This window comes from Ailuropoda melanoleuca, chromosome 1, assembly GCF_002007445.2.
Source record: "Ailuropoda melanoleuca isolate Jingjing chromosome 1, ASM200744v2, whole genome shotgun sequence".
NCBI lineage: Eukaryota > Metazoa > Chordata > Mammalia > Carnivora > Ursidae > Ailuropoda > Ailuropoda melanoleuca.
Window position 1 is genome coordinate 178982422 of NC_048218.1, and position 25595 is coordinate 179008016.

Here is a 25595-nt window from a genome sequence, read left to right on the forward strand (position 1 = left end):
TTAGCAGATACTCCAGGCACTCTACAGCATTGCCCTCCCCACCCCATTGGTAACTTCTACGGCCTTACACCCCATGGAGCATGCTCACCAATGGTTTTCCCATCCCACATCCAGATACCTACCATGACCATGCATGAAGGTTGCAATACTCTTAGAAAAGGCAGTGGTCTGTGGGAAGGGGAGATGCCTGGCTTGACTATCCTGTCTCCAGCTCAGGTACTATGTATAGTTCCTGCTGCTGCCTTCTCTGCTGGCAATGTGATGGTCTGCACTTGCCCATGATTATTTTCCCATGTTTGAAGGACCATGACATTAAATAGCAAATGAAAAAATACCATGATAAGTTGAGAGAGAGAGAGCACAGAAGAAAAAAAAAAAAGGTTTATGTCCTAATCCTTCGATGGCATTTTTCCTACTTTTTGAACAAGATATTCTGTTTTCATTTGGCTCTGCAAATTATGTAGCCAATTCAGATTAGAGATGAAAAATATTCCTTTTGGAAATGTCAAATTTGAGGTTCCAATTAGGCATCTATTTATAGATGTTGAGCAAGCAGCTAGATACACAGTCTGGAGATCAAGAGAAAGTAAATGATGGAGTCATGTATGAAAGTTATCAGCATATGGATGGCATTTTAAACCTTTCAAACTTGCCCTACCCATCCACCTGCCCATTTGGAGATATGCTAAATTCCACAAGGCATCAGTGTGTGTAAGGGAGAATTCTATTGTTTGGCCTTAATCTGTCTCAGTTATGTTCTGCCACACCACAAAATGTTCTTCATGTCAACTATTCTTTTAAGTGAGACCCACTCCCATTCTAAAACTGAACAGAGCTGACAAATTTCTCATTGTAGTCTTTGCTATCAGAACCTGTGCACTCTGAATTCACTGATATGTCCAATGTCATTAAGGTTAAGCAAATCATTCCCTGGGTTCTCCTTGTCCCAACTATCAGAAAGTCCCCTTTGGATCCATTGATCCTCACTTGGCTCTTATCAGTCCCCTTAGAAGATTTGACTGATCTTCCACACCCATCTGAGCCAATGGAAGACAGAGTCAGCAGCAGTGAATCACTCTGACCTAAGATCACTCCTGATCTCAACCAACTCTGGTAAAAGAAACTATAGCCAGAGAACCTGGTAGAAAATGTCAGGCTTAGTCTATTGTGTTCTCCAATGTAAAAGAGGGTTTCTTATTATTATTACCAAGGGATGAATCTGGAAAGTTAAACACTATACCTACCATCCCCCAAACTCACACTGTCAAATCTAGTTTCTTAATTCGTCTTTCAGCTTCTATGGCTTTTCGTAGTGTACGGTCTGGATAAAATAAAACCAAAATTAATTAAAAAAAAAAAACCCACGTCTTCTGCCAGATTACATACCCCATAAACTGTTTCTTACAGCTGGTGAGTGCTTTTTGAACTCCAAAACTAAGAATTTGCCATTTTTCCTGTTTGTTTTCCTGACAAGTCCCCCTGGGAAGTTCAAATGGGGATGGCCACTAAAGAAGAAGAAAAAAACTGACTGGCTACTATCTCAAATTATTATTCAAACACTCTTCTTACAAACTGCTGCTATAGAATGAATGTGTCTCCTAAAAATTCATATGCTGAAACTTAATCCCCAATGTAATGGTATTTGGAGGCGGGGCCTTTGGGAAGTTATTAGGTCATGAGGGTTCTTATAAATGAGATTGGTACCCTTACAGAAGAGATCCCAGAGAAAAAATTCACCCCTTCTATTATGTGTGGACACAGCAAGATGGCCAGCTATAAACCAGGAATGGGCTTTCACCAGACACAGAATCTTCCAGTGCCTTGATCTTAGATTTCTCAGCCTTTAGAACTGTGAGAAATAAATGTCTGCTATTTAAGCCACCCAGTGTATGGTATTTTGTTATAGCAGCCTGGATGGACAATGACAAGGGTTATTATGTCATTAGAGTACATTCTGCAGAAAACACACTTTGTGAATTTCAAACAGTAATATGCCAGCTTTCTGAGTCACTACATATAGGATTTTATTTCCCGGGGGGGAGGGTCATAAATAAAAAGATTTCTACTGCTTGGTCTTCAGGGAACCTCTTTAAAACCCATATACCCATGCAGCCAGGTGTCCAAACACACCTCTAAATTCCCTTGAGGAATGGGACTAAACATATCCACTAAAATAAAGATATCTTGGTGAGAAGAGAATGATTGTTCTGCTTAGTATTTTCAAACCCTTAAGACTATAAGGTCCCATTTGAATAACTATGAGTGCTCAGGATAAAAAGCCTTATTCCATGGAGCTTTCCTCTCAGACTGCTGTCAGTTCTCTCTCACATACTGACCTCCTTTGATGAAGCTTCCCCTAGTGCCCAGTTTCACTGCTGACCTCCCAGTGCTGACCCAATCCAAGATTCCTCTTCCCAGTCAGTCTTGTTTATCGTTAAGCACTTTTATCTTCCTAATCATGGAAAGCCCTTTATGACCTAGCCCAGACCTACCACTCCCCATTGGTTAATTTGGGAATATGAAGCTGTATGTAAATAAGTTCTCTGCTCATATCATAATATGCCAACATTTCATGATTAATATTACTCTGTCCCCTATCTCTAGCACAAACTTCACAACTATCTTTACTATATGGAATCCTGTATATCCTTTATGACTGAGTGAAAGTATCATTTCCCTCCTGAGCCCCACCATGGTATACTGGATTAAAATCTGCAAATTTCCCAGTGTTCTTCCTTGAGGGCACTCTGCATCCCACCCTTGTGCACTGAAGAGTAACCAGGTACCCATATTTAGCCAAACTATGGAATTATAGGGCAGTCTCCAGTATTGCCCTTACTTTGATACTACTGCAAATTCAGGGAATTTCCAAAACCACTGTGAAGTTTGATAATTCCCTAGAAGGACTCACAGAATTCACCGAATGCTATTGTACTCACATAGTGAGTTACTACAGAGAAAGAATACAGATGAAGAATATAGCCAAAGGACTCTAGAGCTGAGTCTGAGAAGGTTCCAAATACAAGGCTTCCATTGTGCTCAGGACCCATTACCTTCTCAGTGTCAATTTGTGACAATATGCAGAGAAACACTTAGGCTTTGCGTCCAGAGCTTTTATGGAGACTTCAATACACAGGCATGATAGACTGAGTGATTACCCTAGTAGCCGAACTCAGTCTCTAAGTCAACTGATACTGCACAACCCAAAGCTCTCACCTTAAAACACATGGTTGGTCTTTCTGGCATGGCCACCCCCCACCCTAACATTGTCAGGTACAGGCCAGCACTCACCCTAAACGAAGACTCCCTGACCAAAGGTTGAGGGAAAAGGCCAAATCTCTTTTTGTGCAAGGCTAAATTCTTTACTATACACTACGTGACTAGCTTTGGCCAGTGACACAGAAGCTCTTGAAGTGATGTATGTCATTTGAAAAGCCATTGTGGGGTTTTCCATGTCTCTTTCCCCTCTATCCTATGTTCCAGATAGGGGTAAATCATCAGTCTCAATCTCTAGCCATGACAAGCAAAACCTTTCTTTATGTATTATGGACATAGAGGACAAGGGAGAAAGAAACCTTTGTTTATGTAAGCCTCTAAAGTTTGGGGTTCTTTGCTACCACAGCATAACCCAGTTAATCATAACTGATACACCTACCAAGAATTTCCAGATTAGATTACATCCTTCTTTGTTTGGTCTCATTGGACTGGTGTATGCCTCATGAGTTGGTCCAGAACAAGATATGCTGTCACAGTTGCTGAATCAGCCAGAAAACATGTTCTTTTAGACCTACGGTATTTCAGAAAGTGTTAATAGTTGGTAACATTTTCAATTTAAGTGTTTGTAAGGAAAATCCAAATTTCTAGGTCTTAATAAAATAAACTTAGAAATTTTGTCAAGTTCCAAATGCCTGCAAAGTAACAACCGACTAAGCTAAATCGGTTTACCCCCTTTGACAGAATATGTGGTCTCTAGAAGAACACAGCCCCTAGCAGGCCTAGTTAACTCCTTATGTAGCCTGACTTGTCCCTGTAGGTACCTGAGGTTGCGACCTGCTTAAATCTGTTCAACAATTATTGTTGAAGGACAAGAATAGGTAGAAAAGAGAAGGCATAGGGAATTTAATTTTTATTAATAATATTACTCTGTTGAAAACAATTTATAACACACAGAATATAACATAATTTAACTTATTTGAAATTTACAGGTAATATTAGTTGCTCTAATCACTTAGAGGGAACATTCATTGATCTAATAACAAAATCTCATTCAAAATATGGTTTAAATTACATTTCCACTAGCTTTATATTTATAAAATCATTTCTACTTTTCAGTAATTCTTTTTTTGTAACTTATTTTATTTAAATTCAATTAGTTAACATACAGTGTATCAGTAGTTTCAGACGCAGAGTTCAGTCATTCATCAGTTGCATATAACACCCAGGGCTCATCACATCACATGCCCTCCTTAATGCCCATCGCTTAGTTAACCCATCTCCCCACTCCCTCCCCATCCTCCCCTCCAGCAACCCTCAGTTTACTCCCTATAGTTAAGAGTCTCTTATGGTTTGTCCCCCTCTCTGATTTCATCTTATTTTATTTTTCCCTCCCTTCCCCTATGAGCCTCTGTTTTTTAAATTCCACATATTAGTGAAACCATATGAGAATTTTCTTTCTCTGGCTGACTCATTTTGCTCAGCATAATACCTTCCAGTTCCATCCACATCGATGTAAATGGTATGATTTCATCCTTTTTGATGGCTGAGTAATATCCCATCATACACACGCACACACACACACACACACACACACACACACTACATCATATATATATACATACACATGTACTACATCTTCTTTATCCATTCATCTGTGAATGGACACCTGGACTCTTTCCATAGTTTCGCTATTGTGGACATTGCTGCTATCAACACTGGGGTGCAGGTGCCCCTTTGGGTCACAACGTTTGTATCTTTTGGGTAAATACCTAGTAGTACAATTGCTAGGTTTTAGGGTAGCTCTATTTTTAACTTCTTGAGGAACATCCATACTGTTTTCCAGAGTGGTTGTACCAGCTTGCATTCCCACCAAGAGTGTAAGAGGTTTCCCCTTTCTCCACATCCTTGCCAACATTTTTTGTTTCCTGACTTGTTGATTTTAGCCATTCTGACTGGTGTGAGGTGGTATCTCATTTTGTTTCATTTTCTTTTAATTTTCTGAACGTGCCTTCAACTTTTGGGCTATAGATTCGGTTAACTAAGTAAGTAGTTCATTTAATTAATTTGTCTTTGCTGGCAAACAGCACCAGGTTATTCATCGTTGAGTTTGAGAATCCCACTATGCACTGGTGATTCTAGGTGAGTGTTAGCTGCCTAATGGTATGGTAGCTGGCCATGGTTTGCCAGGTTACATACTTGTGCTTATCACCATAGGGATAAGCTGGAGCTGATAGGGAATATCATCACATTTCTACACAAGGGCTCCGTCTCCTTTGGTGGCAGCAGGACCAAGTTACATTTTGATATTTATATAATGAATCATACCAGAATATCTGAATTAAATGGCATTGGCACCTTAAACATTGTTTCTACTGGACTATCTCTCGGGAGATTGGCTCTCACCCATCGCAGCTCTCAGCTGACTACAGAGACTTCACTTGTGAATATGCAGCTTAGACCTGATAAGCTACTCAGTAGCAGTGACTGCTTCTCATATATCTTTTATACTTCACTTTCCATTTATATATACATATATACTTATTTTTATGTAGAAAAAAATCATGAGAATTAGTTATTTTTCCATCTTCTCTTCTAATGATTAATCACACAAACGTAGAGTTCCTACTTGCTACAGACCATCAATTAGCCCCAATTTACAGTGGAACTGAGAACTGAGAACTCTTCCATTTTCAGATTCTGACAAGGACTTTATGGCTCTTCCAGAACTGCACATTATTATTTATTGCATAGTACTACTAGCAAATTGTATGTTTCCTTTAAATACTTATTCCCTAGGACAGCCTTCTTTTTCTCAGGATTTAATAGTGCTTTTGCTTTTTATGAGGCTTGTTTTAGAAAATAGAGACACCGCCATTCCATTTAGATGATTCTTAATTTGAATATCCAAAATGTGCCCAGTTTTTCCAGTAGTGTGTTTCATGAGACAGAAGGGAAAAGTTAAGAATGCATATATGTGGAACCAAATACACTTTGTGACTGATTACACATTTTGTGAAACAGCTGGAAAATAGAATGTTGATTGATGCCTGGTCACTGTGGTTGTGTGTCCATTGCCAATGGAAATGTAGCTCAAATACACAAATATTTTTAAATATGCTGCTTGGGTGTTTCCTTGTTGCCAAAAAGAAAATATGCTGTACAATTGTTATGTAAACCCTTGTGTTATTCCCACTGCACAAACATTTTGCAGATGTTTCCCCATGAAAACATTCTAAAACTTACACTTGGCTGCCTTTGCTCACCTAAAGTTATTCTGCAATAGCTATTTTGTTTTGGATACAGTTTATTATTGGGTTTCGTAGTTGAACAAATGAAAGGTAAGAAACATAGAATTCATGATTTGGAAAAAAAATCTAACTTATGTTATTGATATTACAGTGCTCTAACGATTTCTTCAATTTCTATCATAAATGAATGTTGCAAATTCAAAAGAAACAAATACACAAAAAAGGAAGGGGTAGGAGGTCTCTGAAGTTCTGAAATCAGAGTGACTATTTTAGTTACATCCACATGGATCAGTGTCCCCAGATGTTGTAAGATTGTCTCAATAACCTCACCCTTCTCCATTTGAGCAGGAACTTTCCTGCTTTGTGATACAGTTTGGCAACTGAGAATGAAGTCATGGTAAAGGAGAGGAGAAATTCTATCCGAGGAGAAATTCAGACTCCAATCTCCAAAAACTTCCAGTGAGCTCATGCCTCTCCTTTATCTACATATCTAGAATCTAGATTAGAGATGGAGCTCCATTAACAAATTGAAAAGAGGAAACAGTAACATAGGTAGATTTTTAAAATTTACTACACAACAAAAACATTCATCATTATACATAAAGGAAAAGAAATTGAAAGCTTTTATGCTTCACTTGAATGATGGGGGCTCACAAACAAAAAATATGCTGATAACCCTTCTGGAATTGTGGTTAAGAATGACATTTTAAATGAGATAGTCTTGAACAAACGATTCAGATGTTTACAACCTCCATAACCTTTGACATTTTAGTTAACCTGTCTAAACCTCCATGTCCTTATGATAGTAAAAATACTAATAACTGACATTTACTGAGGACTTACCATGCACCAGAAACTGTTTTATGATCAGTACATGTTATCTCATTTAATTCCCACAAAAATCCTATGGGATTAATCCTATATTATTATTCCCATTTTACAAATAATGAAACTGAGGCACTATTAAACAATACAAATTTATTTTTATTTTGATATTTAGCAAATCCTTATGCTATGTGCTCAGCCTTCTTCTAGACACTTTATAAATATTCATGCATAACATAACTATTGGTAGAACAGAATTTTCCTCATTTTATAGACACAGAGAGGTAAAGTAACTTCCCAAAGTCACAGTCAGTAGTGGTGGAATGGGGATTTAAATCCTCGCAGCTTGATTCTACACTGTACTTTAAAACCACTAGGTATTACCCACCTTTTAGGGTATCTATGCAGACTGAAGGACATCATGTTGGCACACAATAAACACAATAAAATGTTAACTATTATTATTGTTACAAGTTTATTCTGAAGATTATGGAAACTGTCACTTAAAATGTTGATAAATCAGAAATAATGATGCGAAAGAGACAGGAACCAGGCATGTTTTTAAACTCTGCTCTTTTACTGGGCAATTTTGAAAGCTAGCAAGAAGGCTGGTGGGCTGGAACAGAGTGAACAAGCAGAGGAATAGAAAATGAGGTCAGGCAGTTATCCAATCACACAGAGCCTTGTAGACCATTACAAAGGCTGACTTTTGTTCTTAGTGAGATGAAAAGCCATTGGTGATTTTTGAGAAAAGTCATAAAATGATGTGACTTAAATGTTTTAATGGGATCATTCTGGCTGCTGTGTTAAGAAAAGAACAGCAGGGGAGCAAGGGCAGAAGCACAAGGTACTATTATTTCATGAGGCTGAGAGAGGTTATGTAAATTGCCCAGGGTCTGTCAAAGAGTCAGTAGGCATCAAACAGGGTTTCCCACTCAGGCCTGCATGAGTTAACCATATGTGATGCTGAATGGGAGAATGATGAAGACTCTGGATAGGCTTTTAGGTCTTATTGGATCCAGACAAAGTGTGATATTTTTCTGAGAATCTTTGGCTTGGAAAAATTACCTTGTACACTTAAAATTTTTATTTTCTTAATGGCTAATTATTTGAGAAATATCTATGACAGCTAATACTTACTTTTACCCCACATCTATTTGTAACCAAGTATAATGAGCAACCTGTATCTCATTAATAAGTGTTTTTCACCAGATAATTTTTATAGCTATGAAAATTAGCACTGTGTCTAACATCAGGATAAGCCTGTTTTGTTGTAAGAGATATTTCCTTATGATTCCCTAGTAGTATTATTCTATAAGAACAACAAAGCAAAAACTACCCACATAACTTAACGTATGACATATCCAGGCAGGAACTATGTATCACTTAACTAAATGTCTGTTCAATAAATATTAGCTAGACTAATTAATAAATGGCATTAAAAATTTGTCTGAATCCTCAAAAATTTAGTCAAAGTTCCTAAGAATCAGCACTGACACTATAATAATTGACTATGTAAAGGGTAGATATTATACCCTTAGTAAAGGAGATAATCTCTGTGAGCTCCTAACAGTCAAATCTTCTACCAGAGACTGAAGGCCTGGAGAAGCACTCAAATTCCTAAAAGGACCGAAGAAAATAATACAGGATTTTATTAGTCAAGTTAATTAACACCAGCTACGGTAACTCCCAAATTCCAGTGACTTGAACCCAATTTTTAACTCCCAAACAACTCCAAATTTTTAGTGACTTGAATGAAATAAACGTTAATTTCTCTCTAACCTCATAGTGTGATAATGGGCTAAGTGACTCTCATTTCCTGGGGCCTCTATGGAGTCCTGTGTTGGATCATCTGCATTTAGCATACCAATGCATGAAGAGAGAAAAATCTAAAAGTCCTTGTGGGATGTTACTAGGCCAACTCTGGAAGTAGGACATTCCATTGAGTTACTCCATTGAATTTGATCACATGAATAGTCTAATTGCAAGGAATCTGAAAAAGGCAAGGGAGTGAGCCAAATTCCCAGGGGAAAGACAGCTGGAGTTTACTTCTAGCACTAATGGTCAAAAAGTACATACTTTCTGGTAACACACTGTTAACATACTGAAATACTGTCATATCACTTGGTAAGTAGTTGCAACTTAAACACTTTTGTGATTGGATAAAGGTAGCTTTTCTCATACACACTCAAATACTTATATACTTCAACTAAATTTACATCGACATCAAGCATGAATAGAAAAAGAATAATATTAAAAAATGGTGGCAGAAAAAGCAGTAATTGGACACAAATGAGAGATACTCAGAGTTGTAAATGAAATTTTACTTAGGTATTTACTTATTTATTTGAAGGGCCTATTTAACTTTCTACTCCTGCTCAAAATGGCCTGTTCTTAAGTTTTCTTTAATACTTCCCTTACAAACAATATTAACTATCCTCTTATTTGTGTCCCTATAAATTTTATGCTTGTCTAATGAGTATACACTTGTGTAAATAGCATTTTATACTATTGTAGGTCTTATCTTATTACATTGCTTCTGTTTGTTTATGTGTGAACTCCTGAGGCCACAGTAAATATTTTTGTTAGGAGTGAACAGTTAATGAATCTTTAAAACATGCAAATATGGTCATACTGTTTCTCTGCTAAATTCTTCAGTGACTTCATACTGTTCTTAACACAAAGTCCTTAAAAAGGTGAACAAGACCTTTCTTGAGCTGGTCTATATCTAATTCTCTCTCTTTCTTCATTCATAGTCTATAAATCAGCCATAATAAACTTCTTTCAATTCCTCAAAAGACTCAGGCTTTAACACTTCTGACCTCTTGCAACTGAGGTTCCATCTGCCTAGAATACTTCCCCCCTCCCTTTTCACCTGGTTAATTCCTACTCAACCTTTCAGTTGAGTCAGATATTCATTTGAGAAAACTTCCTTCAGTATCCTGCACTTGGAATGGTCCGTTATCTTCTTGCATATTAACTGGTACTTTAATTAAAGTAATACACATGTTGTTTATTATACATGCTCATTTAATCGTGTCTTTCCCACTTGACTATGTTTTCCATAAGGAAGACATCATTTCTGTTGAAAACCATGATATCTTCCAATACTTACACCAGTGTCTGGCATATAGTAGTTGTTTAATAAATATCTGTTGAACGAATGAGTGAAAAACATCCATTTGAAATTAATTAGGGTTGGTTCAGTCAACATTTATTGAGAACCAACTATGAGCTAAGTGCAGTCTTCCTAACTCTAGAATTTAATTATTTTATTTCTTTTTCTGAAAACTGCTACCTTCCAGTACTTATGAGGGTAGCATATCAAAATCCATCTCATCACCTCCTCTGCACAAAACTCCCACCACCATGAAAAACACCATCACCAATACCCCACATACATATACCTACAACTACTCAAACCTGCTTTCTCTTCTTATTTCCCTACTTTATCACTTCCTCAGTAACTCAGGCTTAAAAATCTCAGAATCTTTTTTAACAGTTCTCTCAGATCTCATTAGTTACTAAGCCCCATAGATTTGACCCATGAAAGATATCTTGAATTCATCCTTTTCTTTCCAGTCCTACTGCTACTCCCATAGTTCAGGTTCTCATTACTTGTCACCTGATCTAATTCAATAGCCTCCCAGGGTGTCTCTTCACTTTTATTCTCTCCCTCTTCCAATCTACTTTACACATTGCAGCCAGAGTAATTGACCCAAAGGTCACTTCACTCCCCTACTCAAAAACCTTCAGTGACTCCCCATTTTTAACCAAAAAGAGCAGCAAATCCTCAGCCTGGCATTCAAAGACCTATATAATCTGGCCCCAATTTATCTTATCTTTTCCAGTCTTATTTTATAGTACTCCCCCTCATTGTAGCCAAACTGGTTTTATTTTCATTCCTAGAACTTACCTTGCAATTTCTTGCTTTTATGCTTCACTCATGTTCTTTCTGCTAAGTCTGACCTGACTTCCTCCCTTCGACCCTGCTGTCTTCTCTCACCTCTCTCTATAGGGAGCTTCAAGTCACACCATGTGGGTGTTTCACAAATAGAATAGACAGAATTTTGTAGTTAGGTAATTCACTTCTGAATATCTTGGTTATAGTGCTCCCTAATTTTTTTCTTTTTCTTTTTAAAATTCCTCTCCTCCTTTCTTTGTTCCATATAATCACATATTTTATTGTATCTATAATCTCATTCAGGAGCTATTATGTCCCCTCTTTCTATTTCTCTACACTTTTTTTTTTTGGTTCTTTTCTTTCTTAAGTTTGTGACAATATAAAGGACTAGAGTGGCTATATTATAGATAATTCATTAATCATTTTCTTGAACAAAACAATATATCTAAACTTTAAAGGAATATTCCGCCCCCATTTTTTGGTTGGTTGATGATATGGAAATCTCAAGAGAGTATTTTTAAATTCAATGAATTATATTTACTGAGAATAATGTTACCTCCATGTAGGAGACAGCACTGATGCTTATGATATAGAGGAGCTAATAAATTCATTTCATCCGCCATTGCTATAGTCCCTTTCAGCTGTAGTTGTTTAGGTGTCTCCAGAAAGGAATACTGCAAAAGACAACTATCGGTAAATATTCTGTATAACTTAGATTCATTTACCTTAAAATCTGGTCAAATTTTCAAAGTAAAGAGAACTTCTACTTCTGGCCTTGAGGAAATGAATGGATCAGACATAACTTCCCTGTTGGAAACAGATATAACATCCAACAAAACATGTGAAATCATTGTTTTCAGACATTAGACCTGCCCAGGGCTGTGACAACTAAAACAAGAAAAATGGGGTACATTCTATAGTTTCCCTGACTTTCCGTTTAAAGGCAAAATGTGGGAAGGGAAATGCAAGCAAATCATAGAAGCTTTGCAAAGTTGAAGAGATAAAGATCAGAGTTCAGAAAAGCTGAATTGGCTAGAATTTGTGGGGCAAAATATCAGGGAGAAGAGAGCCATGTAAATAAAGTGGTTCCATAGAGTTCCTCAGAAGTCCCAATTCTTTTTGCTGAATTCTAAGGTGCGCATATACTACTGTGAGACTCCTTAAAGCTGAATGAAAAACTATTAGAAAAAGAACTAGTGTTGGGAATTGTGAACCGAACAGTTCCAACAGCTTACACAGGGCTGGGGCATATTTAAACTTTTGACCAGCCAGAGGGAGGACATCTCAATGACCACTCAGGATTTTGGTAGATACTTCAGATGGATAATGCTTAGGTAACAAGCTAAACTAGAACTAGAATAGTTAAAACTATAGTACACTGCCATAAGAAAACAAAAATAACTCTAAAAGGATCAAGTTGATTGACAAGACAATTTAACTATTTTCCAAAATAATATTCAATACTCTTTAAAGAAAACCCAAAATCCAGAAACTCAACAATATACTTGTAATGTCTAGCATCCAATAAAAAATTACTAGATATGTGAAGAAGCAAGAAAATAAGACAATATTAAAGAGAAAAAAACATTTTAAAAAAGAGACCCAGAATTGATACAGATGATGGGATTAGTACACAAGAACTTTAAAACAGCCACTGTAATATATTTAAGAATTAAAATGAAAACATGAATATTAAGAGCAGAGGAATGGAAGATATAAAAAAAATGGGACTTACATAACACAAAAATATAATATCTGAAAAGAAATATTCACTGGGCATGCAGCATATCAGGTCAGACTGTTAAACATGAAGACACAGCAAAAGGAGGTACGCAAAATAAAGCACAGAGAGAAAAAAAAGTAAAAAGTAAACAGAGTCTCAGTGACCCTGGGACAATGTTAAGCATCTTAGAACTGAAAAAAAAATTTTTTTTAATAAATAACAACCAAGCATTTAATAAATTTGATGAAAGCAACAAATTCAAATACAAGAAACTAACCAAATCCCAAACCGAATAAACATAAAGAAATCTACACCAAGGTACATCATAATCAAAATACTAAAACTCATAATGAAGAAACAATCCTAAAAGAATCTAAGAAAAAGAGGCACATTACAAGCAAGGAAGTAAAGATATTAAGTACTACTGATATCTCATACAAAATAATGTAAGTTAAAAGATAATACAATGTGATATCATTAATGTGCTGACATGAAAAAAGAAGTCAACCTGGAATTCTATAACTCATGAATATATATATCATTCAAAAGTAAAGGTAAAATAAAAGCATTTTTAGCCATAAAAAGCCAAGAGAATTATTTTCCAACAGACATGCACTACCAAAAAAGATAAAGGTAGTTCTTTAGACTGAAAGAAAAATAATCCAAATGGAAATTTGAATCTCTAAATGATCTAAATGGATTTGGATCCATACTAAGGAAATGCAAACAACTAGAAATGGTAAATAACTTGGGAAATTTAAAAAGGTATTTTTTTTTCTCGTTAAAGTTAAACTACTTTAAAAGATACTTGATTGTTTATAGCAAAAACAATACCAATGTAACTGAGATTAATAACATACAGAGAAGTAAAATATATGACAGTAACAGCACAAAAGAGAAAAGATAAGAATAGAAAGCTTTCTACATCATACGTTAAGTACAGTGTAATATATTTGAAGATAGACTCCAAGTGAAAGGCAATGATGGAGATAAAATAGAATACTAAAACAGTCAAGAAACAGGCAAGAAATGATGAAAAAAATCACCAAAGAGCAGTAGGTCCTACAGAAAACAAATAACAACACTGGAGCCTTAAATTCAACCATACTGGTAATTACATTAATTATCAATGGTCTAGACAAACAGAATTAAAAATCAAAATCCAATTTTATGATGTCCATAAGAAGCTCAATTTAAATACAAAGACATAGTTTAGATGGAAAGTATGTAAAACATTTTACATGGAAAGATTAATCATAAGAGAGCTAGAGTGGCTGTGTTACTATAAGACAAAGTATAATTCACAACAAGAAATATTTTCAGTCATAAAAAGAGATCTTATATAATGACTATAGTTAAGTTACTCCAGAAGACATAATGCTGAATCGTATGTGCTTGTGGTAGCCAGCCTAAAAGACAGCCCCCAGTGATTTCCACTTCCTGAAATCTATACCTTTTTATAGTCCATTCTAATTTCATACTAGAGATGATATGTGTAAGCAAAAACAGGACAGACATGGTATCAATTCTGATATTAGGTTATAATAAGATGTCTGGAAAATCCCCAAATATTATTAAATTAAAGAGCACATTTCTAAATATTCCAGAGGAAATTTAGAAAATATTTTAAAATAATAGAAAGGGAAAAATAACAAATAATACTTTGTAGAATTCAGATAAAGAAGTGCTTATAGAAAAACTTACAAATTTAAGTGTTTATTTTTTTAAAAATGTTAAAAATCAAATAAGTTAAGACTTCTACATTCAGAAGCTAGGGGAAAAAGGAAGTAAATTAAACTCAAGGTAAATACAAAGAGGTAGAAAAAGAAATAAAAGTTGAAACCAACAAAGTAAAAAATGAAAAAACCCAATAGAAAATATTAATTAGACTAAAGTTAGGTTTCTTAAACAGTCCATTAATTTTATAAACATATAGCTAAACTCATTAAGAAAAGAAAGACAGAAAACACAAATGGTTCATATTAGAAATGTAATAGAAGATATCCCAACAAATGCTACACAAATTATAAGGATAACGGGTAATATTATGAACAACTTTACACCAAGAAATTTGGCAACTTATAACTAAATGGACAAATTCTTCCTAAGACACAAAATGAAATTAGAGAATATCTACTAAAATTGAATTCACAATTAAAAATATATCACTCAATACATCACCATGACCAGAAGACTTCACTGGTACTTTCTATTTGACATTTTACCCTACTACCCTGATAGTAAAACCAAACCAAAATCAAAACAAGCGAAAAAAGGAATAAAGACCTATATATAGTTCCCACAAACATCAATGCCAAAATCCTTAACAAAGTATTAGCCAACTGAACCCAGCATTATGAAAAAAGAAATATGCATCATGACTAAGTGGGGTTTATACCAGGCATGTTATTTTATCCTTCTAAAATCCATCAGTGAAATTTAACACATTAACAGAATAAAGAAGAGCCATCACCATAATAATAGTTGCATAAAATGTATTTGATAATATTTGCTATTCATTGATTTAAAAATTACCAGGAATTGAAAGTAACTCTTTCAAACTGACAGAGTACCTACTGAAAATCCATAGTTAGTTTCATAATTAATTATAAAACACAAAAAATGTTCTCCTTAAGATCAAGAACAAAGTAAAGATGTCTGCTCTTACCTCAACTTGGTATGATCAGATGCTTGCCAGTGAAATAAGGTGAAAAGAAGACAATGAGGCACAAATATCTGAAAGAAGAAGAAAAACTATCTTTAGTCACAGATTACATTGTAGTTTATCTTCTATATTAAAATAATCTGGGGAAAATCATAATAACTAAAAATCAAATTAATCAAGGTCATAGGATCCAAAATCACTATGTAAAAGTCAGTTGTATTTCCAAATACTAGGAGTAAACAACTGAAAAATTAATCTCACAGTGTTATTTATGATAACATTAAAAACACAAAATATTTAATCATAGATTTTTCAAAAATTTAACAAGACCTATATATTGACAGTCATAAAACATTGTTGAGATAGTCATCTATAATGAAAATACACAACAAACATTCAATAAATATTTGGCATTACATTTTGAAATGCAAGTACATGCTTCCTACTAAATACTTAAAGGAAGTCTCTGTGCCCTTCCTTGAGGGCAGAATGGCCCAACCAGAAAATTTTTCATTCAAATCTACCAACTTTTTTATAGTTGTAGTGACATGCACCCAAAATAATTTTGACCAAAGTACATGAGTCACTGCTTTTAATTAGACATAGCAGATCAAAAAAAGCATGTAAGAACTCTAGATTATGTCAGAAGAGACACTCACCAAACCTGAGTTATTTGCTATTAAAAGTTCCAGTTAATTGAATGCTAGCAATACAATATGCCCCTTTTATACTATTTTGCTTTATTTATAAAATTTAAGAATAGAAATTATTTATTTTGTCACTTTAAACTGCATTTCATTCTGACATATTGTGATTCTTTAATGACATGGGTAATTAAGTAGATTAATATGATTCAGGGAGGAAAATAACTAGCAGGGATGCAGGGCACCAAAATCAAACCTGCTCCCAGTCACTGCTTGCTGGTCAGCTCACTAGCTATGGCTACATAGATTCTCCTTCACTCACTGTACCAGAACTGCATCTGAGAAAGAGACCCATTAACGAGGATCTGTTTTCAGCTTCAACTTACTACAGCATTCTGGGCCTTTCAGATGTCATTATACTCCTTACTTTTCTTCATTTCTACCTTTCCTGTATAATCACCTCACCGTGGAGCATAATATCCTAACTATATCACAAGAGATACATGATTACTATTATAAGCAAGTTTCTATATCACCATATCATTTTTAAAACTAACTCTAGCTACATCTATGCTTTAATCAGTAACTTCATTAGAACTTCTTGATTTGAAATTTATACCCATAAAAACCAGGTTTGCTCTTATTTCTTCTCATTTTTGTCCACCATAATCAAAAAGTATTACCATTATATGAGTAACAATTACAATGTTTCTTTGTGATGAATGTCTCAATTTCATTTTCTTAGTTATGTAATGTTTTTCTTACATGAGGCATGATAGATGAGGAGCACCCATACCAAATAGCCAATATGTGAAACAGTGTAATTATGTTTGTTGCTCATATTTATATGCTTAGTATGCACCATTTTGTACACATACTATATAATGTCATACACACTTATGTACTTTGTAATCATGTTTTACTTTTATGGAAAATTATATATAATAATTTTTGCTTATTGCTTTGAAAATGTCACTATGCTTCCAAAAAGTAAGTGCTAAGGAAAACACAACACTGTGAAGGAATTACTAACTATGAAAAATGGGGGGAGGTGGAGCAAATATTTATATATCAAAGAAATTAATAGGGTTGTAAGAATATCCTTCATGGGTCTCTCATTACTTGGTGTGTCTTGTGAATACAGGCACTGACTGTTGTTCCAGGCTATCTTTTCAAGTGTTTGTAAAATGAATAACCTTGGATGATAGAGATAGCATCTCTCTCCAAAGCAAAGGGCAGGTTTGTTTACCACTTGTTACAATAAAAATAACATCTCCAACCCTCTGGGGCAAAGTCAGGCATGCTATTTCCCATCATAAAAGATTTGGGTTCCCTAGCTCAGGATTCCCCTCCTGTATGGCTCCCAAATGCATGTATAGGTATCATACGGCCCTCTTTCCATCACCCTACAAAAATAGCTACTGCTATTGCTCTGAATAATAAACTGTTCTTTTTGGGGGCACCTGGGTGGCTCAGTTGGTTAAATGTCCAACTCTTCATTTTGGCTCAGGTCATGATCTCAGGGTTGTCAGATCAAGCCCTGCATTGGGCTCCACAATGGGCTCTGTGCTAGGCGTGAAGCATTCTCTCTGTCCCTGGACCTCTGCCCCTCCCCTTGGCTCTCTCTCTCTCTCAAAAACAAAATTAAAAATAAAAATTAAAAAATAAACTGTCCTTTCTCCTCTGGATCTGATTTCTAAGGAAGTTATTTGAGGAGTCACAGATGCCCTTACCACCAGAAGGGATTCCTGAATCCTTGCTGTTGGTGAAGCTGCTTCAGCATGAGAAAAGAATAAAAGCTATCACGTTGGTAAAAGATAAAATAAGAAAACCCAGACCAGAACTGAGGCCGGTATATTTTTGCCTTATGAAGTTGAAATTCCCATTGACAAGCTCCTGGGTGAATAGCAGTAAATGGGCTCTTTATTTCCTTTCAAGTGAACTACACCCCAAATGAAGAGCCAAGCTCAAGTTAGAACACTGTTCTCCATTGTTGGCCTGATAACAGACAGATCATGGTTACTGTTCAGCCATTCAGTCTGTTATTTTGTGTCCCCCAGCAAAAAAGATGAAAATTTGGCGACTCCAGCAAGATTACATAAATACTTGGCAATTTGTAAATACCCAAATATCTGGTAGTTTGTGACATGCAACTTTTGCTTCAATTGGCAGTCAGTGGCACTGAGGAGGCTACATGCCCAATGAACATCCACTCCCTCACACCCCCACCCCCACCTGCCATGTGTTACCAATGCAGAGATGGTAGAACATGTCCACATTCCAAATCTAGGCTTTGCTAGAAGAGATAAGAGAGCAGCAGGGAAGCTCACTTACACTGCATCAGTGGACAGATAGGTGGTAGAAAGTATGAATACAAGGAAGAATTGAAGAGCAATAAATATCAGCAGTGTTATTCATGAAGCTATAGAAGATTTATCAACCAGGAAGAAAATTGTCACCCAGGTAAACTTATTTATGTACTATCCATAATCAATTCTCCTCCTTACCCTGAAGAAAAGTCTTAAAGTAGAAGGATTCTCTTTTGCTGGGTGAGTTCTCTGGATTTCTTTTGTTGTGAAGAATTTGTATAGAGGGAATACTCTTAGGGGCAGGGGGAACCCATAAAGATTAAATTATCTATTAATCTCTACTAACGATAAAGTGAGTAATGTTGCAGTAAGCTGGCTGGTAATCCAGTTAGAACTTTGAGACAGAGAAGTTTCTGAGAGCATCTGTCATACCTGTGAAGTAAATTAACAGGGACAGTTACAAGGAGAGAGAATTTTCTAGATCTTCACAGCATGTCAAGAATTTACTTTTCCCTTTGCCATCTGGAGATACTGAGTAAAGATCTTTTTAAAAGGGTTGTGTGGTTTTTTTTTGGGGGGGGTTCCTGTATTTTCAAGTATTGTACTATTTCTCTGAATACAACATTAGTCCAAGAATGAATCTTTCATAACTTTAGATTTATTTGGTTTTTTTTAAGTTCTTAATGGAAAATTGGAATTTTGAAGAAAAAACATATCTGAAGAAAAAAGGTTTTTTTGGCTCTACATCCATCTAAATACCTTTTCCATAAAAATACCTTCATTAAGAAGTAACACCTTAATCACTGAAAGATAGTTTGGCACAGTAAAAACTAGAGGGTATAAAAAGACTGTCTATTCCTTATCTGTCTTATTTTCCACTTTTTGGCCAGTTTGGTTACAAAAGAGTTTATGTAAATAAAAATTAACTCCTCCTAGGAGCAAGTAAAAGTTACAATCTTGTAATCCATTATTTATCTTGAAGACAGTCTTTAATCTTCCCACCCACTTTAGAAAAAATTAGACTGTTTTTAGCCCATTTTACTGCAGCATAAATTGAGGTTTTACAAAGGTAGAATAAATCATATGTGTGATATTAGTGTAAATGTTGGAATCTGAAATTTGACATTGTCTCTGAACTCATAGAAAATTTAACCTCCCATTAATAACACTTAATTGACAACTCTGTAGCACTATTATGAGAATGCACTTGCAATTATATTTAATCTACTATTAAATTCTAACTCATGAATACAGAAGTAACCCCTATTTGAAATGTTAATGATGCTGTTTGTGGTATATTATGATATACATGATTCTGGAAAGTTAAATATGTGTCATTCAAGATGTCACACGTAAATATAGAAACGAATCTAAATGAACGGTGTTTTTCTAATCACCTATTAAATTACAAATTTATTAAAGACAGATCTTTAAAAATTGCCTTCTAGAATAAAATATGCATATATTACCTGTGCTTACTATTGTTCCAAGTATATGAATTAATAGTTATAAGACATACAGTATCTGGTTATTTGTACTATGTAACTGAAACCTGCCATATTAATTGTTTCTTTTAGAAATACAAATAATTGTACTCCAATGATTGCCTTTGTTCTAAGCAATGGATTTTAATTACATTTGAAAAATGTAATTAATAATAATTATATTATTACAACTGCACAATATTAATTACAATTACATTATAATAAAGAACTCTAATTCCATTTGGAAAAAAATTGAAGTGAATTTCAAGCTCAAGGCATTCTTTCAAGTCCTAAATGTTTTCTAAAAAATTATTGCTCTTCTCTTTATTTTTCTTCTTACAGTTGATCTCAAGGTACCCTGAACATTCTGTATTTTGACTCAATATTCAGCTTTAACTGATAAAAGAGCCAAGTCAATCAGAAAACCCATTTGGAAATGTTATTTTTGTTTCATTATTAAAAGGTGAGGATGGGTTGTTGTTACTAAAAATTGTTGAACTGATGTGTTTCATTTAACTGATTTAATTCATTGACCAATTACAACGGTGCAGATGGCAGAAAATTTATTTGATGATAAGTTCTTAGGACAACAGCTGGATGAATCAGTTTGATTTGGGGATGTGTTTGAGGTTAACTCCAGATTCTTAACTTGGGATCAAAAGCTTTGAGGATGACTGAAAAAAAAAACAAAAAACCTTCATATAAGTGATATGCTAATTTTTATCCAATCTCTGGACTGTTTAGTCAGTTCTAGAGCATTCCTAGTTCTTAAGACACTTTCACTTTATATCCAGATATCAGACTATGGTTTTCTGGATAGAATAATAGCTTCTTTGCAATTCCCCAAACTTCAAATTTTAAACATTGAAAATATCCTCAGAATTCCAGGATGGGACATATTTCAGCAATACAGAATTAGAGGGGAAAAAAAGCCTTTACCTTTATTCTGAACAATCCCTGTCTTGAAGTTTTGAAAAGATTTCCTCATGGCATAGAAGCCAGATGTGCATATTAAATATCCTACCAGGTTATGTAGCAATATTATCACAAAATCATTATTATATGACCCCAAGGAAGTCCTAAACTAACAGTACAAACAACATAAGAAAAAGCAAAAGAATTAATAAGGTTTTAACTCCTGATTCAGTAGAGATTTGCATTTTTAACTGGTACCCTAGTTAATCATGATACATGAAGTTCCTTGACTGCTCTTCTAGAACTACTGATCAAAGTGCTAAAACTGTCAGGATCAATTAGAAGAAATGAAGATGTAACAGAAGAGAGAAACATAATTTCAAAAACGTATTATCATGACTAATATTGTTAAAATGTCCATACTACCAAAAGCAATCTACAGATTCAGCGCAATCCTTATCAAAATGTCAGTAGTATTTTTCATAGAATTAGCACAAATAATTGTAAAATTGCATGGAACCACAAAGGACCATAGCCAATGCAATCTTGAGAAGGAAGAGCAAAGCTAGAGGTATCACAATCCCAGATTTCAAGATATACTACAAAGCTATAGTAATCAAAACAGTATGGTACTAGCACAAAAATAGACACATAGATTAATACAGCAAGATAGAATGTCCAGAAATAAACACATGCTTATATGGTCAATTAATCTACAACAAAGGAGGCAAGAATATATAATGAGGAAAGTGGGGGCCTCTTTAATAAATGATATTGGGGAAACTGGACAGCTACATGCAAGAGGGTGAAACTAGGCTACTTCCTCACAATATACACAAAAATAAACTCAAAATGGATTAGAGACTTAAGTATGAGACCTAAACCATAATAATCCTAAAAGAAAACATAGACAGTAATCTCTTAGATATCAACCTTAGCAATATTTTACAAGATATGTCTCCTCAGGCAAGGAGAACAAAACCAAAATAAACTATTGGGATGATACCAAAATTAAAAGCTTTTGCACAGAAAAGGAAACCATCAACAAAGCAAAAATGCAATCTACTGAATGGAAGCAAATATCTGTAAAATGATATATCTGATAAGGGGTTAATATAAAAAATATACAAAGAAGTTATATGACTCAACACCAAAACAACAAATAATCCAATTAAAATGGGCAGAGGGCCCCAATGGACATTTTTCCAATGAAGACATACAAATGGTAAACAGACACATGAAAAGATGCTCAATATTCTTAATTATCAGGGAAATGCAAATCAGAACCACAGTGAGATATCAACTCACACTAGTCAGAATGGCTAGTGTTAAAAAGAGAGGAAATAACAAGTGTTGGTGAGGATGTGGAGAAAAGGGAACCTTCACGTACTGTTGGTAGAAATGTAAATTGGTGCAACCACTGTAGAAAACAGTATGAAGGTTCCTCAAAACATTAAATGCAGAATACCATATGATCCAGTAATTCCACTACTGGGTAGTCACCCAAAGAAAATAGTAACACTTATTCAATATCTGCATCCTTATGTTTACTGCAGCATGATTTACAATAGTCAAGATATGGAAGCAACCTAAATGTTCACTGATAGATGAATGGATAAAGAAGATATGGTTATGTATATACAATGGAATATTAGTCATAAAAAAAGAATGAGATTTTACTATTTGCAACAACATGGATAGACCTAAAGATTATTATGCTAAGTGAAATAAGTCGGACAAAGAAAGAAAAATACCGTATGATTTCACTTGTATGTGGAATCTAAAAAACAATAAAACAAACAAGCAAGCACAAAAAATAGAAACACTCAAAAGTGTAGAGAACAAATTGGTAGTTGCCAGAGGGGAGGAAGGTGGGAGATGGGCAAAATAGGTAAAGGGGATTAAGAGGCACAAAACTTTCACTTATAAAATAAATAAGCCATGGGAATGAAAGGTACAGCATAGAGAATATAGTCAATAATATTTAATAATGTTATATGGGGATAGATAATAACTACACTTATCATGGTGAGCACTGCATAATATACAGAATTGTCAAATCACTATGTTGAACACCTGAAACTAATACAACATTGTATGTCAGCTGTATTTCAATAATAAAAATTTTAATAAAATACTGTCATGGAATATAGCATTTAATGCATAAATTAAAATCCAGACTTTGAGATAAGAACAATCAAATGTTGACGTAACCAGAATTCATCTTTATTAAATAAGTGGATTTAAAACTCTCCAGCATCATCTTAAAATCTAATAGGAAAAAAGGATATTCCAGAATTAGGAGATATGAATTAGCTAGAAATGATTTTTTTTCCTCATTTTTTTCAATAATTTTTCTTAATGACTACCTGTCACAGATATACTTGAATATATTTCAAATACTTCTTTGACTTTAACACGTTTTCTTTGAGAAGAAATTAATACCTTAAATCAATATACGTACTGGGATATAAAGACACTAATTAAAATACAGTTTATGCACTAGGAAATGATCTGGCTATGACTAGGTTCCACTGATTGCCAAGATTGTTGGCTAATTTAACTGGCTAAGTAGATGCCTCCTTAGCCACGCTGCCCCCACAGGACAATCTGAGAAAATTCCCTGAAGTTGCATGTCAGGGAGAGTCAATTTCTAACAATCAGGTAAATGATGAGTAAAGTGCTGACTCTTTGGCCAAAGGTGAACAGGTTATTATGTTTCTAATACTAGATCCTTCAAACAAGACTGGCTACATAATTTGCAGAGCCCAGCATAAAATGAAAATGCAAGCCTTATTCAAGAATCCTAAGAATTTCAATACAGCAAGAACAGCACATAAAAACCCAGTGTGGGGCTCCACTGAATGTGGGGGCTCTGAGCCATTGTATACACCACATGCTGACAAAGCCATCCCTGCCACCAAAGGTACAGCAGTCACAAATGTGGAAAATTCTTCGGATTTTGGAAGGATCACTCAGTTACTACCTTAAAAAAAATGATATAGATGAAGATGATGCATTCAAGAACCAGTTGGAAAAGTTGTGATAATTATGTGACTAAAATACATATTCTGATGGCTAGTGACATGTTACATATATTTACTGTGTAAGGGAAATGTTGGGTGGCTTAATAGATATCACTAATTGAAATGATCCTGAGTAGTATGTAGCATGCATTCTGACTAGTTTCTACAACTAATTTAGAATTCAGCAGAATAATGTGAAGTCTTTTACTACTTAATTAAACTTCTGTAATGCCTGTTTTACCAAGATGAATAAAATACATGAATTGTATGAGGTGACATCTAATGCACACAAAAAAGAGAAATGTAAAAATCAGAACAGTGGGTACATTAAACTGATTCTTAATAATTGAAACCAATTTAATCATTTGAGATTATTTTATTCTAGCTGACGTAATACTGTAGCAGTTATATTCTAATTATAACCTGTTTCATTTTACTCTGCCTTTCTAGTTAATTATTACAGTCAATTTGTAAAATGACATGGTTCCACATTTGCATAGGTCACTATTAAATAAATGAATAGCTGAAATTACTCTAGCATTGAAGTGTCAACTTTGGTAGAAGTCAAGAGGACTTCAAATGTTCTTCTAACACCCCTTAATGTGTTAATGACCACTATTAAACTGCAATTAAAAGGCCAGGAAAAATGCATGAAACAGTTAATAGAAAAATAGCACAGACACAATTAAAACGATTCTGCATTTTTTTTTTTGACTGATAGAAAATAAAGTGATATGCTGCAAGAAGTGTAGTGTGAATCTATTTCCAACTCAAGGCAGAGTTGACAGGTTAATGATAACAAATCACAGGCTGCCTTTTTTGGGAGCACTGAACGTCAGCTTAAAATTAACATCAGTAGTAAACAAGACAATGTGGTGATTTCCTTGTATTTAAATTACTACTTATTATGGTACTAAATAATAGCTTTAAATAACTTGGTGTCCAGATTACTGATATACAGTCTATCTGTGTGAGAAAAAGAGAGACAGTACTGAAAGATATGTTTAAGTTTTTGTCATCCTAAATAAAGGATAAACGTATGTCTTTGCTGTGCAGTTTTCTTAGAGTTGCCTATGAAACCTTTCACTGGGTTTGTTGTACACTGAAACCCTAACATTGTCATTAGAGCACTTCACTCGGCATAGACTAGATTTCCAAGTATGAGAAATTTAGGAATGTACCAGAATATACCGGAAAAAAAAAACTTAATTAAAACTTTAGGGGTATACTCAGGAATATACCAGGAAAAAAACTTAATTATAAATTTANAGGCATAGACTAGATTTCCAAGTATGAGAAATTTAGGAATGTACCAGAATATACCGGAAAAAAAAAACTTAATTAAAACTTTAGGGGTATACTCAGGAATATACCAGGAAAAAAACTTAATTATAAATTTAGGAATATACCAGAAAAAAAAAACTTGACTAAAATTATACATAAACATTCAACTTGCAAGAAGCATCTCAAAACCAGAAGAGAGTAGACATTTTAACAAAGGACACACTTGCAAATTATAATACGGGTAAAGTTTGTTTATTTTACCAATTTACTCAGATGTTTTGCTCTTGTCCTGGAATTTCACAAAATGTGTAATCACCTAAGAAATTTCTTATCAGGTGTAATTTACTGAGTA